Source organism: Pleurodeles waltl, chromosome 2_1, assembly GCF_031143425.1.
Source record: "Pleurodeles waltl isolate 20211129_DDA chromosome 2_1, aPleWal1.hap1.20221129, whole genome shotgun sequence".
In the NCBI taxonomy this organism is placed as follows: domain Eukaryota; kingdom Metazoa; phylum Chordata; class Amphibia; order Caudata; family Salamandridae; genus Pleurodeles; species Pleurodeles waltl.
Window position 1 is genome coordinate 18,355,789 of NC_090438.1, and position 16,195 is coordinate 18,371,983.

The window sequence follows — 16,195 nt, forward strand, 5'->3', positions numbered from 1 at the left end:
GGGCTGCTGTGTCAGTGTCGTTGGTGTCGATAGGTGGATTCCGGGAGAGGGTAGTGATCAGTTGGTCTTGGGTGACCTTGCTCCATCTGCAGTGGGGAATCCATTGCGGGTGATGGTGTGTTGTGCATTTCTCAAAGGAGAAGTGGATGCAGCAGTGTCGGTCCAGTGGAGTTCGGTGGTGTAGCTGAAGGAGACGTGTTTGCTGACAGAGAAAATGGGGTAGAGCGTATGTCCTGCGGAGTGGGTGGGTGTCGTGACGAGCTGCTAGAGGCCGAGGTTGATAAAGTTGTCGTAGTTGGTGTTCTCAAGGTGGAAGTTCAAGTCCTCGAGGAGTATGTAGTCTGTGGTGTAGTGAATCCTTGTTTGTTTTAATGGGATACAGGAGTTAGATCAGCCTTTGGCTTATAGACTCGTGCCCCAGTCACCTAGTGACTTTTACCCTACTTGGCTTGCTCTGTATTAGGGTATTTATTTAATTAATTATTTTAAGATGGCTGCTTTGTTTTTAGTTGGGGCCATGTTTTAGTTGGTGTTATCAGTGCCACAGCGCTAAGGTGTCAAAGTCAAGCGACAAAGATAAACAAACTGTAGGTGTTCACATTAGGTACTTTCCCTCTTTCACGCTTTCGAGGGAATTGTTTATATTAAATACCGTCCCAAGCATACGTCAGGGGTCCAAGTAGATCTGTATAAATATTCCTCACTGAAACAGATAGTCAGAGGGATTCCGACCAGATGCCATCGCTTCTATCAATGCTGCACATCGCCATGACGCTGATTTAGTCTTTGTGTCCCCACGGAGTCTGAGCTAGAGACCTCATTCCAAGGTAACGAGGGTTGGGGAGCTCTTCTCATGGACATGGCATTGGTAGATTAGGTTTAATACACCTAGCTCTCTTTTAGGTTAGAGATTAGGTACATGACATTGGGGTATTAGGACATATTTCACACTTTATGTCTCTTCATGATGTTGCAAGATGGTGGGGGTCTTTGTATTATTGACTCTCATCTTTACCATTCTGTTCCTTGCACTGTTCATTATCTTAATAAGTGAAGCCCACACAACTTATCACAGATTGCAGTTTTGCTAAAATAAAACCTATTTGAAACCTTACTGCATCTTCTTCATTGCCTGTGTTTGATTAAGACATGTTGTTCATGTGAGAAAGGGTTAATCTCTGTTTAACCACTGTAGGAAAGTCCTTTTTTTTGCCTGATCACCCCCACTCTTTCTGGATAGGTACTGGTGGTTACTGACTCTTGGCTGTGCCCTGGGTACTGCTTACCAGTCCCAGGGCCAGTGCTCTGTGTAAAATGGATATGCAAATTAGGCTAATTATAATTGGCTAACTTAACCTACCTATAAGTCCCTAGTATATGGTAGGGCATGTAGGTTTAGGGACCACAGCATAGGTGGTGCACACCTAGGTGCATTGCTGAGGTGCCCAGTGTCATTTTAAAAGCAAGCCTGCCTTGCTGGCTGCTTTTAAATTAAAGTTATATGCAAATTCGACTTTGGAATTAAAGGTACTTCCAAAGTCTTAAACTACCTTATTTTTACATATAAGTCACCCCTAAGGTGTGCCCTATGTGCCCCTAGGGCTGGGTGCCATGTAACTATAAGCAGGGACTTTATAAAAATAGATTTATAAGCCCTGGTGAGGTAAAAAACAGCCAAATTCGTTTTTCCCTCATTGAAGTAAATGGCCTTCATAGGCTAGAATGGGCAGACTTTATTTTAAATTTTAAAGTCTCCTTAAATGTTACATACCAAGAATTTGGTATCAAATTGATTGTTATAATAAATCCCACAACTTCCAGTTGTTGGATTTAATATAACTAGTCCAGGTAAAAAGTTTAGACTTTACCTAAAAAGTTGCCAATTTCAGCTCTGCATTGTTTTTGCTGCTGTGCTCTGATTGGCCAGCCTGCAGCAGCTTCTGCCAGGCTACTTTAATGAGGTGTGAAGTGGCCTGGCTTCACACAAAGGAATGTGCTTGGGGGAGAGAATCTCCCCTCAGCAGATGGTGAGGCAGGAAGGGGGAGGGCTGCCAAACTGGTCTTCAAAGGCAGAGAAGGACATCTGGAGCACCCAGCAACACCCCCACATCCTGCAACCCCAGACAGCTAGGTGCCCCCTTGATTAGATTAGGAGAGGGCAGGAGAGGGGTGTGTTTATGATTTTTAGCCACACCAGTGGGTGGGCTCAGCCAGATCTCTCCTCCAAAAATCAGATTCATCCATTTTGGATTTTTAGAGACTGTTGCCTTCTGGGATGGATTTTTGCCACACTTCCCAGGAAGTGGTCATCACAGGGGGACGACCCTGTCCCTGATTGGAGAACCAGGGCCCCCCTGCTTTTCACCCAGGAGCAAGGATAAAACTGGCAGACCTGCACCCACGCCTCAGATCCCCACCAAATTTCAAGAAGAAGGAACTACAAGGAGAAGAAGGACTGCCCTGCTGGACCCCTGGCCTGCACCTGGACCCTGCACTCAGAAAGACTGCACCAGCTGCACACTTGGGCTTCACCACAAGAAGGACTTTGCCTGGCTTCCACTGGTTCAAGGAGGGACTCCCTGTTTGCTACAGGTGAAAAATTGCTATCCAGAGTCCCCTGCACCAACTCCTGAAAAAGTGACCAGCTGACCACTGTCCAGTGGCCAAAAAGGAGTTTGCGCCAGGTGCATTCTGGGAGTTGAAGTCCGCACTTCCCAAGGACCATCACAGAACTTCTGGACCCTTGGGGTGAGCTGTGGACCTCAAAAGAACCTTAAAAGAACATCTGGGTGAAGCCCCAGAAGTTTGGAAAAGATTGGAGAATTTTTGAAAAAAAGCTCCATAAAGTGACCGACCCGACGCGGAAATTCTAGCCGGCTTGCCTCAACCGTGACCCAGCCTGACTTCGTGGTTCGTCCCGGTAAAGAAAAAAATCCAAAAAAGAGACTAAGGGCCTGATTCTAACTTTGGAGGACGGTGTTAAACCGTCCCAAAAGTGGCGGATATACCACCTACCGTATTACGAGTCCATTATATCCTATGGAACTCGTAATACGGTAGGTGGTATATCCGCCACTTTTGGGACGGTTTAACACCGTCCTCCAAAGTTAGAATCAGGCCCTAAGTCCGAACGTAAAAAGTTGACCGGGACCTTCCAGCCATCGTATCCGAGAAGGGCTCCACGGACGTCGGATCAAGATCCAGGTTTACCCCGGTCGAAGGATTTTCATCTCGAAAAAACGACTAAGTCCGAAGGTAAAAATCACCACCGAGGAAACCGACTTCGCGTATCCGGACAAGGGCTCCAGGAGGTCGGATCCAACTGGCAGGTTCGTCCCGGGGAAGAAAAACATCAAAAAAAGAGACTTAGGGGGTTATTCTAACTTTGGAGGAGGTGTTAATCCGTCCCAAAAGTGACGGAAAAGTGACGGATTTACCACCAGCCGTATTACGAGTCCATTATATCCTATGGAACTCGTAATACGGCTGGTGGTATATCCGTCACTTTACCGTCACTTTTGGGACGGATTAACACTCCTCCAAAGTTAGAATAACCCCCTAAGTCAGAAGGTAACTTTTTAACCGAGGCCTCCCGCGACTTGTAGCCGAGCAGGGCTCCATCGCGGTCGGCCTGAAAGTTTGACTTTGCCCCGGTCCTGGTGCAACCAGATGACCCGATTGGCGCTTTTTGTTTCTAAGCGCTAGAAAATAATAATACTTTAAAAATTCATATCTCCGGTTCCCCTGAACCGATTTTAATCGTTTTTGTGTCATTTTAAAGATAAAAATATAAGCTATTTTTATAAATTGGTTTTGGATTTTTAAACTGTTTCCTGTGTTTTATTTAATTACTGTTTTGTGATATTTGAATGCTTTACACTTTGTCTCCTAAGTTAAGCCTTGACGCTCGTTGCCAAGCTACCAAGGGTTGAGCTGGGATTAATTTACTGAGACCTAACTGTACCTATGTGGAGGTTAGTGGTTTGTTGCTAGGTGTAGGTACCTACCTGCCCTACCAATAACCCATTTTCCAACATAATTGGAAGCAGCGACGGGATCCTGTATTTGTGTTCAATATCACGTTACAGTTTTAGATAAAACAAATTAAAAATCCTTTAAATTGTCCTAGTGCAAAAATTGTTTTTAATTTTTAATTTTAATTTTTTTTTAAATTAATTTGGATTAATTTCAATTATTGAATTTTTGTAATTTTTCTAAATTCTTGTTTCCAATTTTTGCAAAAAGTTTTTGTTGACACAAAACTAGGGAACCATGGAGCTTGATCTGGCTAGCCTACCCACACTGACAGTAGTCCAGCTTAGGGGGTTGTGTATTGAGAGGGGGTTGCCTGCAACCCCTGATCTCAGGAAGCAAATCCTGATTAAATCCCTGACAGCCGAGGCCCAAGAGGTAGAGACAGAGGAAGCTCCAGAGGAGGAAGAAAAAGAGGAAGATGCTAACTCTAACCACTCAGGGGAGGGAAGGCATCAGACCCCAAGTGAGGAAGAGGAGGAACGGTCCTCAGTGGATACAGTCACTAGGGGCAGACCCAAAGCTAGTGGTAGGAAGAGGGTCCTTTCAGGAGGAGAGAACCCATCCATCAGGGAAAGAGAGCTGGAAGCCCAGCTAGCCTACATAGCTTTGGAAGCAGATAAGCTTGCCCTAGAAAAGAAAAAGTGGGCAAGCAAAGAAAAAAAAGATGGAGGCAGCGAGAAAGAAACTGAGGTGTCCCTGGGTGGGGGTTTTGCCCCCAGATTACCCAAAGGGGTGGTTCCTGCCTATGTAGAGGGGGATGACATAGATAAGTGGCTGGGGGCCTTTGAGAGGGCCCTCCAGATGAGGAAAGTCAAGCCTCAGTACTGGGGTTCACTCCTTTGGGAGTTAGTTCCCAACTCTGGGAGGGATAGGCTCCTAACCATGAGTGGGGAGGATGCAGACTCATACCCCAGTATGAAGAGTTGCTTGACTAAAAAGTTTGGTCTAACCCCAGAGCAGTATAGGCTTAAGTTTAGGGACACCCAAAAGACAAGCACCCAGTCCTGGGTGGACTTTGTGGACATTTCAGTAAAAGCACTGGAGGGCTGGATACAGGGCAACAGGGTAAGTACCTTTGAGGGGCTGTACAATTTGATTATGAGGGAGCACCTTCTAACTAATTGTGTCCAAGAGAGGCTCCGCCAGTATCTAGTAGACTCTAGGTTGACCAACCCCAGAGAGCTGGGGGAGGCAGCAGATGACTGGTTAAGAACTAGAGTTAACCAGAGACCCCCAGGGAGTGATCAGAAAAAGGGAGGACATGGTTCTTCTCAGGGGAAGAACCAGGGGAAAGATGACAAAAAACCCAAAGAGTCCTCACAAGAGTCCCCAAAAACTTCTCAGGGAGGGGGAACCCTGAGCCAATTCACTTTTAAAGGGAAAGGGTATCAGGGAAAGAATTTTGATCCTGCTAAAGCAGGAAAGTTTCAGGAGCTTGCTAAGGCCGGCAAGTGTTTTGACTGTCATCAACCAGGATATAAAAGAGGAGATGCTATCTGCACCAAGAAGCCCCCCACTGGTGGGCAATCCCAGGGGATTGCTAGTGTAGGGTTGGGGGTGGAAGTTGGCCCAGGGGTGGAATCAGGGTACACTGAGGTCACCTTGGTATCCGTGGGTGGGGTGGACATTGCAACTATGGCCACCTTACCTCCCATCATGCAGAGGTATAGGCAGAGGCCTAAAGTCAATGGGACTGAAGTGGAAGCTCTGAGAGATACAGGAGCCAGTGTGACAATGGTTGCAGAAAAGCTGGTTTCTCCAGAGCAGGTCTTACCTGGTGTCTTCCACCAGGTGACTTATGCAGATACCAGAACCAAACTCCATCCCATGGCTATGGTGAGTCTGGAATGGGGAGGTGTGACTGGCCCTAAAAAAGTAGCTGTAGCTCCTGCCCTCCCAGTAGAGTGTCTGCTGGGAAATGATCTTGAAGCATCTGAATGGTCAGAAGTGGAGAGAAGGGTCCATGCACAGATGCTGGACCTCCCTGAATGGGTGTGTGCTGTGACCAGGTCACAGGCAGCACAACAGGGAAATGCTGGACACTTGGACCCTGGAACAATGGGCCAAGCCTCCAAGAAAAAGAGAAAGAGCACTGGGTCTGGCTTGCCAGCCCCAACAAGTACAGAGGGTCAGGAAGAATCCAACCCTGAGGGGGAGGATCTGAACTCTGAGGGAGGGACACCTTCCCTGCAAACTCTGCCTGACTTGGCAGAACTGCAAGGGGCAGGTGGGCCCACCAGAGAAGATTTGTGCCAGGGACAAAGAGAGTGTCCCACTCTTGAGGGCCTGAGGCAGACTGCTGCCAGGCAAGAACAAGGGGATACCAGTGGTACCCACAAGGTTTACTGGGAGGATGGAGTTCTCTACACTGAGGCTAGGACCCTTAAAGAAGGGGCTACTAGGAGAGTAGTGGTCCCCCAAAAGTATAGAGAATTCCTCCTTACCTTAAGCCATGATATCCCCTTAGCTGGTCATTTGGGACAGACCAAGACCTGGAGCAGGCTGGTCAACCATTTTTTTTGGCCCGAAATGTCAGAAAAAGTCAGGGAGTTTTGCAGCTCCTGTGTCACCTGTCAAGCCAGTGGCAAGACAGGGGGCAAGCCAAAGGCTCCCTTAATTCCACTGCCAGTGGTTGGGACTCCCTTTGAGAGGGTGGGGATTGACATTGTTGGTCCCCTAGACCCACCAACTGCTTCAGGTAACAGGTACATTGTGGTGGTAGTGGACCATGCCACCAGGTACCCTGAGGCAATACCCCTCCGGACAGTCACTGCTCCCACAGTGGCTAGGGCCCTACTTGGTGTGTTCACCAGAGTGGGATTCCCAAAGGAGGTGGTCTCAGATAGGGGCACAAACTTTATGTCAGCCTATCTGAAAGCCATGTGGGAGGAGTGTGGTGTTACTTATAAGTTCAGCACACCCTACCATCCACAGACCAATGGTCTGGTGGAAAGATTCAATAAGACCCTGAAGGGCATGATCATGGGTTTGTCTGACAAACTCAGGAGGAGATGGGATGTCCTCCTCCCATGCCTGCTGTTTGCCTACAGGGAGGTGCCACAGAAGGGGGTTGGATTCAGCCCCTTTGAGTTACTGTTTGGGCACCCTGTAAGAGGCCCATTGTGCTTGGTGAGAGAGTCTTGGGAAAAGCCTCTCAAGGAATCCAAGGAGAATGTGCTGGATTATGTACTAGGCCTGCGGTCTCGCATGGCTGAGTATATGAAGAAGGCAAGCAGAAACCTGGAGGCCAGTCAGGAGCTCATGAAGCTCTGGCATGATCAAAAGGCTACCATGCCTGAGTATCACCCAGGACAGCTGGTGTGGGTTTTGGAGCCCATGACTCCTAGGGCACTACAGGCCAAATGGACTGGGCCCTATCCAATTCTGGAAAAAAAAGGTGAGGTCACCTACTTGGTGGACCTTGGCACCCCCAGGAATCCTCACAGGATCCTGCATGTAAACAGGATGAAACCCCACCAGGACAGGGCAGACATGACCATGCTGATGGTCACTGATGAAGGGAAGGAGGAGGAGGGTGAACCTCTGCCAGACCTCCTGTCCTCAAATGAAAAAGATGGGTCAGTGGAGGGAGTGGTACTCTCTCCCAAATTGACAGATCAGCAACAACAAGACTGTAAGCAAGTCTTGGGACAGTTTGCTAGTCTGTTCTCCCTGACCCCTGGACTCACCAATTGGTGTGTCCATGATGTTGACACTGGTGACAGCTTGCCTGTCAAGAACAAGCTGTACAGGCTGTCTGACCAGGTCAAGGCCAACATCAAAGCTGAAGTGGCTAAGATGTTGGACCTGAAGGTAATTGAGCCCTCTGATAGTCCTTGGTCCAGTCCAGTGGTACTGGTGCCCAAAGCTAATCCCCAAGGTGGGAAGAAAGAATTAAGATTCTGTGTGGACTACAGAGGTCTAAATGCAGTCACTAGGACTGATGCTCACCCCATCCCTAGAGCTGATGAGCTCATTGACAGGTTGGGGGCTGCCAAATTCCTGAGCACATTTGATCTGACCTCAGGATATTGGCAGATTGCCTTAAGTCCAAGAGCTAAGGAGAGGTCAGCATTTTCCACACCAGAGGGCCACTTTCAGTTCAAGGTGATGCCCTTTGGCATGAAAAATGCTCCTGCCACCTTCCAACGGTTGGTGAATAGAGTCCTATCTGGGTTGGAATCTTTTAGTGCAGCTTATCTAGATGATATAGCTGTATTTAGTTCCACCTGGAGGGACCACCTGGTCCACCTGAAGGAAGTGCTTCAGGCCCTGCTTCAAGCAGGCCTGACTATCAAGGCAAGCAAGTGCCAGATAGGGCAAAGTTCTGTTGTGTACCTGGGCCACCTTGTTGGTGGAGGCCATGTACAACCTCTCCAGCCCAAGATCCAGACTATCCTGGATTGGGAGGCTCCAAAAACCCAGACTCAGGTCAGGGCCTTTCTTGGCCTGACTGGGTATTACAGGAGGTTTGTTCAAAATTTTGGGACCATAGTGGCCCCTCTAACTGAGCTTACCTCCAAGAAACAGCCCAAGAAGGTCATTTGGACCCCAGAGTGTCAAAAAGCTTTTGACACCCTAAAACAGGCTATGTGTTCAGCACCAGTGTTACTGGCCCCTGACTATAGCAAGGAATTTGTAGTGCAAACAGATGCTTCAGAGGAAGGGATTGGGGCAGTGTTAGCACAAGTTAATGAAGAGGGCCATGATCACCCAGTTGCCTTCATCAGCAGGCGACTACTCCCCAGAGAGAAAAAATGGAGTGCCATTGAGAGGGAGGCCTTTGCTGTGGTTTGGTCCCTGAAGAAGTTGAGGCCTTACTTGTTTGGCACTCACTTCCGTGTACAAACTGACCACAGACCTCTCAGATGGTTGATGCAGATGAGGGGGGAGAACCCAAAACTGTTAAGGTGGTCCATTTCCCTACAGGGGATGGACTTCACAGTGGAGCACAGACCTGGGACTGCTCATGCCAATGCAGATGGCCTTTCCAGGTTTTTCCACTTAGCTGATGAGGACTACCAGGGTGTAGGTTAGTACCCATCACCTTTCATCTGGGGGGGGGGGGCCGTGTAGGAAAGTCCTTTTTTTTGCCTGATCACCCCCACTCTTTCTGGATAGGTACTGGTGGTTACTGACTCTTGGCTGTGCCCTGGGTACTGCTTACCAGTCCCAGGGCCAGTGCTCTGTGTAAAATGGATATGCAAATTAGGCTAATTATAATTGGCTAACTTAACCTACCTATAAGTCCCTAGTATATGGTAGGGCATGTAGGTTTAGGGACCACAGCATAGGTGGTGCACACCTAGGTGCATTGCTGAGGTGCCCAGTGTCATTTTAAAAGCAAGCCTGCCTTGCTGGCTGCTTTTAAATTAAAGTTATATGCAAATTCGACTTTGGAATTAAAGGTACTTCCAAAGTCTTAAACTACCTTATTTTTACATATAAGTCACCCCTAAGGTGTGCCCTATGTGCCCCTAGGGCTGGGTGCCATGTAACTATAAGCAGGGACTTTATAAAAATAGATTTATAAGCCCTGGTGAGGTAAAAACAGCCACATTCGTTTTTCCCTCATTGAAGTAAATGGCCTTCATAGGCTAGAATGGGCAGACTTTATTTTAAATTTTAAAGTCTCCTTAAATGTTACATACCAAGAATTTGGTATCAAATTGATTGTTATAAGAAATCCCACAACTTCCAGTTGTTGGATTTAATATAACTAGTCCAGGTAAAAAGTTTAGACTTTACCTAAAAAGTTGCCAATTTCAGCTCTGCATTGTTTTTGCTGCTGTGCTCTGATTGGCCAGCCTGCAGCAGCTTCTGCCAGGCTACTTTAATGAGGTGTGAAGTGGCCTGGCTTCACACAAAGGAATGTGCTTGGGGGAGAGAATCTCCCCTCAGCAGATGGTGAGGCAGGAAGGGGGAGGGCTGCCAAACTGGTCTTCAAAGGCAGAGAAGGACATCTGGAGCACCCAGCAACACCCCCACATCCTGCAACCCCAGACAGCTAGGTGCCCCCTTGATTAGATTAGGAGAGGGCAGGAGAGGGGTGTGTTTATGATTTTTAGCCACACCAGTGGGTGGGCTCAGCCAGATCTCTCCTCCAAAAATCAGATTCATCCATTTTGGATTTTTAGAGACTGTTGCCTTCTGGGATGGATTTTTGCCACACTTCCCAGGAAGTGGTCATCACAGGGGGACGACCCTGTCCCTGATTGGAGAACCAGGGCCCCCCTGCTTTTCACCCAGGAGCAAGGATAAAACTGGCAGACCTGCACCCACGCCTCAGATCCCCACCAAATTTCAAGAAGAAGGAACTACAAGGAGAAGAAGGACTGCCCTGCTGGACCCCTGGCCTGCACCTGGACCCTGCACTCAGAAAGACTGCACCAGCTGCACACTTGGGCTTCACCACAAGAAGGACTTTGCCTGGCTTCCACTGGTTCAAGGAGGGACTCCCTGTTTGCTACAGGTGAAAAATTGCTATCCAGAGTCCCCTGCACCAACTCCTGAAAAAGTGACCAGCTGACCACTGTCCAGTGGCCAAAAAGGAGTTTGCGCCAGGTGCATTCTGGGAGTTGAAGTCCGCACTTCCCAAGGACCATCACAGAACTTCTGGACCCTTGGGGTGAGCTGTGGACCCCAAAAGAACCTTAAAAGAACATCTGGGTGAAGCCCCAGAAGTTTGGAAAAGATTGGAGAATTTTTGAAAAAAAGCTCCATAAAGTGACCGACCCGACGCGGAAATTCTAGCCGGCTTGCCTCAACCGCGACCCGGCCTGACTTCGTGGTTCGTCCCGGTAAAGAAAAACATCCAAAAAAGAGACTAAGTCCGAACGTAAAAAGTTGACCGGGACCTTCCAGCCATCGTATCCGAGAAGGGCTCCACGGACGTCGGATCAAGATCCAGGTTTACCCCGGTCGAAGGATTTTCATCTCGAAAAAACGACTACGTCCGAAGGTAAAAATCACCACCGAGGAAACCGACTTCGCGTATCCGGACAAGGGCTCCAGGAGGTCGGATCCAACTGGCAGGTTCGTCCCGGGGAAGAAAAACATCAAAAAAAGAGACTAAGTCAGAAGGTAACTTTTTAACCGAGGCCTCCCGCGACTTGTAGCCGAGCAGGGCTCCATCGCGGTCGGCCTGAAAGTTTGACTTTGCCCCGGTCCTGGTGCAACCAGATGACCCGATTGGCGCTTTTTGTTTCTAAGCGCTAGAAAATAATAATACTTTAAAAATTCATATCTCCTGTTCCCCTGAACCGATTTTAATCGTTTTTGTGTCATTTTAAAGATAAAAATATAAGCTATTTTCATAAATTGGTTTTGGATTTTTAAACTGTTTCCTGTGTTTTATTTAATTACTGTTTTGTGATATTTGAATGCTTTACACTTTGTCTCCTAAGTTAAGCCTAGACGCTCGTTGCCAAGCTACCAAGGGTTGAGCTGGGATTAATTTACTGAGACCTAACTGTACCTATGTGGAGGTTAGTGGCTTGTTGCTAGGTGTAGGTACCTACCTGCCCTACCAATAACCCATTTTCCAACAACCACGACACTCCCTGAGATGTTACACTTTTGAGTCCATGCGTAAAGGCTGCCACAAATCACCTTTCACTGTTTGGGTTCTGGTGAGGTGCTGCTAGTGAGCCGGAAGGGTTGGGGCGACAGTTGCGATTTGTTGTAGGATTGGCATAGTCGCCTACAAACATAAGTACTGTCATCCTTAAACCAGCAGTCTTGCCCAGAGCAAGAGTCCAACTACGACAGTGGATGCGAGAGTGTGCATGCTGATGGCGTCGGTGATGGAGTCCGTGAACAGCTGTCAGGGGGGTCTGTAGACGAGGGTCCCTCTGAGGGTGGTGTTTGGTTCGGTGTGGATCTGGAAGTGCAGGTGCTTGCAGGTGCTGAGGGTGTCTTTGGTGCTGGTCATGATCCTGAGGGTATTCTTGATGGCAATGCCTCCTCCTGGTCTGTTGGTGTGGTCCCTGTGGGTAATCTTGTAGCCGTCTGGGATGGCTATGGCGATGTCGGGCACTGAGGAGGGAGTCATGAAGGTCCCGGTCAGGAAGGCGACGTCTGGGGAGGCTGAGTCGAGTAGATCCCAAAGTTCGACAGCATGTTTGTGGACGGAGCGGGTGTTGAGTAGGATGCATCTGAGATGGTTGCGTCCTGCCTTGGTGGTTGGGTCACTGGTGTGGAGGCTGGTGAAGGTGCAGTAGCGATAAAAGAAGGGTCTGCTTGATGGCAGGTGGATGAGCGGGCGGTGTTGATTGCGTGGAGCGTGGTGGTGTCGTGGCAGAGCCAGGTGTAGCGGCGGTGGGGGGGGGCGAGAACCAGGAGTTCCGGCACGGGGCACAGTCCAGGAACAGACAGGCACAGACGGGCTTGCCTTAGGCGTGCCTTTGGTGTGCCAGTGACGTCATCCCTAAGGTAGGCCCGGGATAACCCCTAGGGTAAGGTGCTGTGAAACTAAAAGGTTGGACATGTACCTGTATGTTTTGCATGTTCTGGTAGTGAAAAACTCCTAAATTTGTTTTTCGCTGCTGTAAGGCCTTCCGCTCCCATAGGGTAACATTGGGTAACATTGGGAGTCCCTCATTACATTTAATAGACTGTAATTCTTAATAAGCGGTAAGTAGGTATGCCATGTTTGGTACTTATGAAATTAGAATGGTAATTCCTCTTTAATGTTAAAGTCAGATTTGTTATTACAATTTTGAAAATTCCACTTTAAGACAATTGGCCTTTTCCTGCTCTTAGCCCTTTGTGCCTGCAGCCTGTCGTGGGTCATGTGACTTGGTGCAGCTGGCAAGTTAAACTTTGTGAATTCTTCCCAGACAGTCATACAATAGAGGGATTAGGTGTGCCTCAATGAGCCATCTATGTCAGGATGGGGAGCAGATCTGAGCACAGCTCCACTTACAGCTGAATAGCCTGTGCCCTCCTTCCACACAAAGAGCCTAACAACCCTGTATTGTCACTTCAGCCAGCTTGGAGCCATGGCACATGAATCCTGTAATTCCATGTATTTCAAAGGACCTTTCCGGGAGCTTATCCTACTTTCCAGAAGAAGGGTAACAAAGAAAAAAAAATGGGGCTTTCAGATCCCCTCTCCAGTTCACTACTGGAAATGTGGAAGGAACCTCAAAGGACTGTCTGCTGCTCAGACCTGCTGTGCACTCTGCAAGACTGTGGCTATCCCTGGAAGGACTGATTTGCTGCCTTGAACCCTCAGAAAACAGCCCTGCTCTTGAGCCCTACATCCTGACAGAGATCCAGGATTGACAGAAGTGACTCTAAGGGCTAGTTTGCTTGTTTCCTGTTCAGAACCACAGGGACATAAAAGGTTACCACCAACTTGAATCTGCAGCTGGACCCAACCTGAGTGAGTCTTAAACCCCAACGCCGTGTCCCACCAGCCTTGGGCCCTTCGTTGTGAGCTACTAAAAATGCCCAGATGGACAATTCTCAACACTGATCACTTAGGCAAACTTTCACTAAAAAGTGTTCTGAGATGCTTAGCCGGGCCAACATTTTCCTTAATGCTTTGTTTTAGGAGATTAATGAAAGCTTTCCTATGATGTTTCTGTTTTTTATGATATGTAGCTGCTGCAAAGTTTTAAAAATTAGATTTATTCCTAATGGTTCACTGTTGTTTTGTAACTAGTTTGTTCTGACATCGCCAGATGACTTTAGCAAAGTGGGGAATGAATCAATATTCACTTAATGGGATAGTGACTAGGTGGTATAGGTGAATGACACTTTTTATTCTGATCTGCTAAAAACTTATTTTTGTTGCTCACACCGCAATAAATCTGCACTTTCTATTTTATTCTATGAAAACATTTCTTAAATTAACCCTTGATGTTAGGGTTGAGCCAGAACTCTTTCTGACACTAATAGGGATGTTATACGATTTCCTGCTGGTTTTACTGTTCATTTGTACATAGATTAGTTTTGAATTTGCCTAGTTTCCTCTACTGTCCAGTTATTGACAGCCTTCATGGCAATAAATTTATGTTTTAGCACTTTACAAATTCTTCAATGTATCTATTTTAATTTTTGTATTAAATGTTTTACATTTCCTAGCTCCATTCCTGGGACTCATTGCCTCATAAAATTGAGGATTCACATCATATCTGATTCTACTATCCTGGGGTGCCATTCAGCTATATGTTTTGAGATATAACTATTTAGGTGTACACTGTACCCACACTATATAGCTATAACAGTGTTTCTAAATTGGACTTGAGCTGCTTAATTTTAGAGTCACAATCATTAGGCAAGGAATGCTTTCCAAACTCCCTAATTATCTCCTAAATTGACCTGTGTTTTGATTAGGACATGAAATGTATTGTGAGAATAAGAATGTTTTTTATTTCCACTGTTTTTGCAACATGCACTCAAAAGGAAGTTATACAAATGTGAGAGAAGGTTTCCACAGACAGTAATCAATGAGTAGAACATCTTTAATTTATTGTTGATCGTATTACCAAATTTAGATTAAAAAAATCATAAGCCCAGGACTGATTAATTTTATTTTACAAATTGTTGCTCCATTTTATTTTGCAAATATTGATAGTTAAACCTTGCTCTATTGCTATGGTTTTGGAGGACCAAGGTGGGAGTCTAGATTCCCAGGGGCCACCAGCATAAGTGCACAGGCAACAGGTACCTGGTTGAAGGACACAACACTAGTGATAAGATCCAGGAGGCACTGGAAGGAAAGTGAGGACAGGTGTGGGAGCGGAGGGCAGCACTGACCTCTGTCTTTTCTAAACACCATGAGAGTTCAGTATCCTCACCAAAAATGTTGTTTGTATTTTGATGTCAAGAGACACAAAATCACCATTAAGTGAGCTGCTCTCTTGTCATTCCCAGACCTACGGAGCATTACACATGTCCCTCCTCTTCTACACCTAGTTTCACATCTATTGTAGTTCATTTTCAGGTTACAATAAATGTCCTGTGAGTTCACATTGTTGTCAGGTTTGACTTACAACTACACTTCCAAAAGAAAATAACAGTCTTCAGGTTTATCCCAAGCACTAGCACCAATGTCCAGATTTCAGCAACAAAGTTTCTTGATTGCCAGCAAGCCAGCAAGGAAGCTCTGAATCACCAGAAAACATACTCTCGATGACATCAGCAGATTTGTCTAGACATTGTGAGAATTCAGTGTACTCATCAAACATATAGTTTGTATATTGATGCAAATGCATAGTGCGTTCTCCGGAGACACAAAAGTTCCAATGCTGATACCAAGGAGTATTGCTAGCGTTTCCTTCCAAGAAGGAACAAAGTACATTTGAGTCCAGAGTATTACGCTTGTGCACCCTCTGAACAAAGAAATGTGTAAAAATACCACACACCTTAGAGGGCACTAACATTGGCCCACACTATCTTGTCAATACTATCTCTCTTGAGATTTGTAACCTTACATAGGACTGCACAGCAACATTTAGTGAGCCACACACTCTCTTTGGATATCTCCTCTACCACTCTTATTGCTGGAGCCAGATGAGAATCCACTCTATTCTGCTCTTTCACCCTTGACATGTGGAGCAGACAAGAGAAGGAGTCCATGGCATGCTTCATGAGTGGTGGCAGCACTGTTTAAGTGAGCCACGCTGATCAACCCTTTTGACTACCTGAGCTTAATGAATCTTGAAGCAGTCACCCCCAATTTCGATGGGTGTAACTAAAAGGGAAATCCACACTCTCTGGGGAACATTAAACAGACTGTTGATCTTGGTTTGGTGTTCATGAATACAATAGTGTTTCTGACCCATGTGGCATGGATAGGCAACATTAACAAAGCTCTTCATTAGAGGTCTCTTTAATTTAAATGATCTTGGTTACCAGTGCATACATTTTTACTGCATATTTCAGTCATTTGCTCCTGGTGGTTGTTTCTAATCACCATTACCGATGCCCATGGAGCTTATCATCCTTGTCTCCTATTGTCCAGCACAGACACAGTGGACTCCCTTTTTTAGAGCGTGTACATCTAGTTCTGACACTCAAGTGTTCCCCACCCTCCTTTAGTGGATCTTGTCACAGGTCAATGAGAACAAAGACATATTGACCTGGGTTTGTACCTGTTGGAAATGGCCATCTCTACAGGGTCACAGCCAAACATTTTGCCTTCTGACTC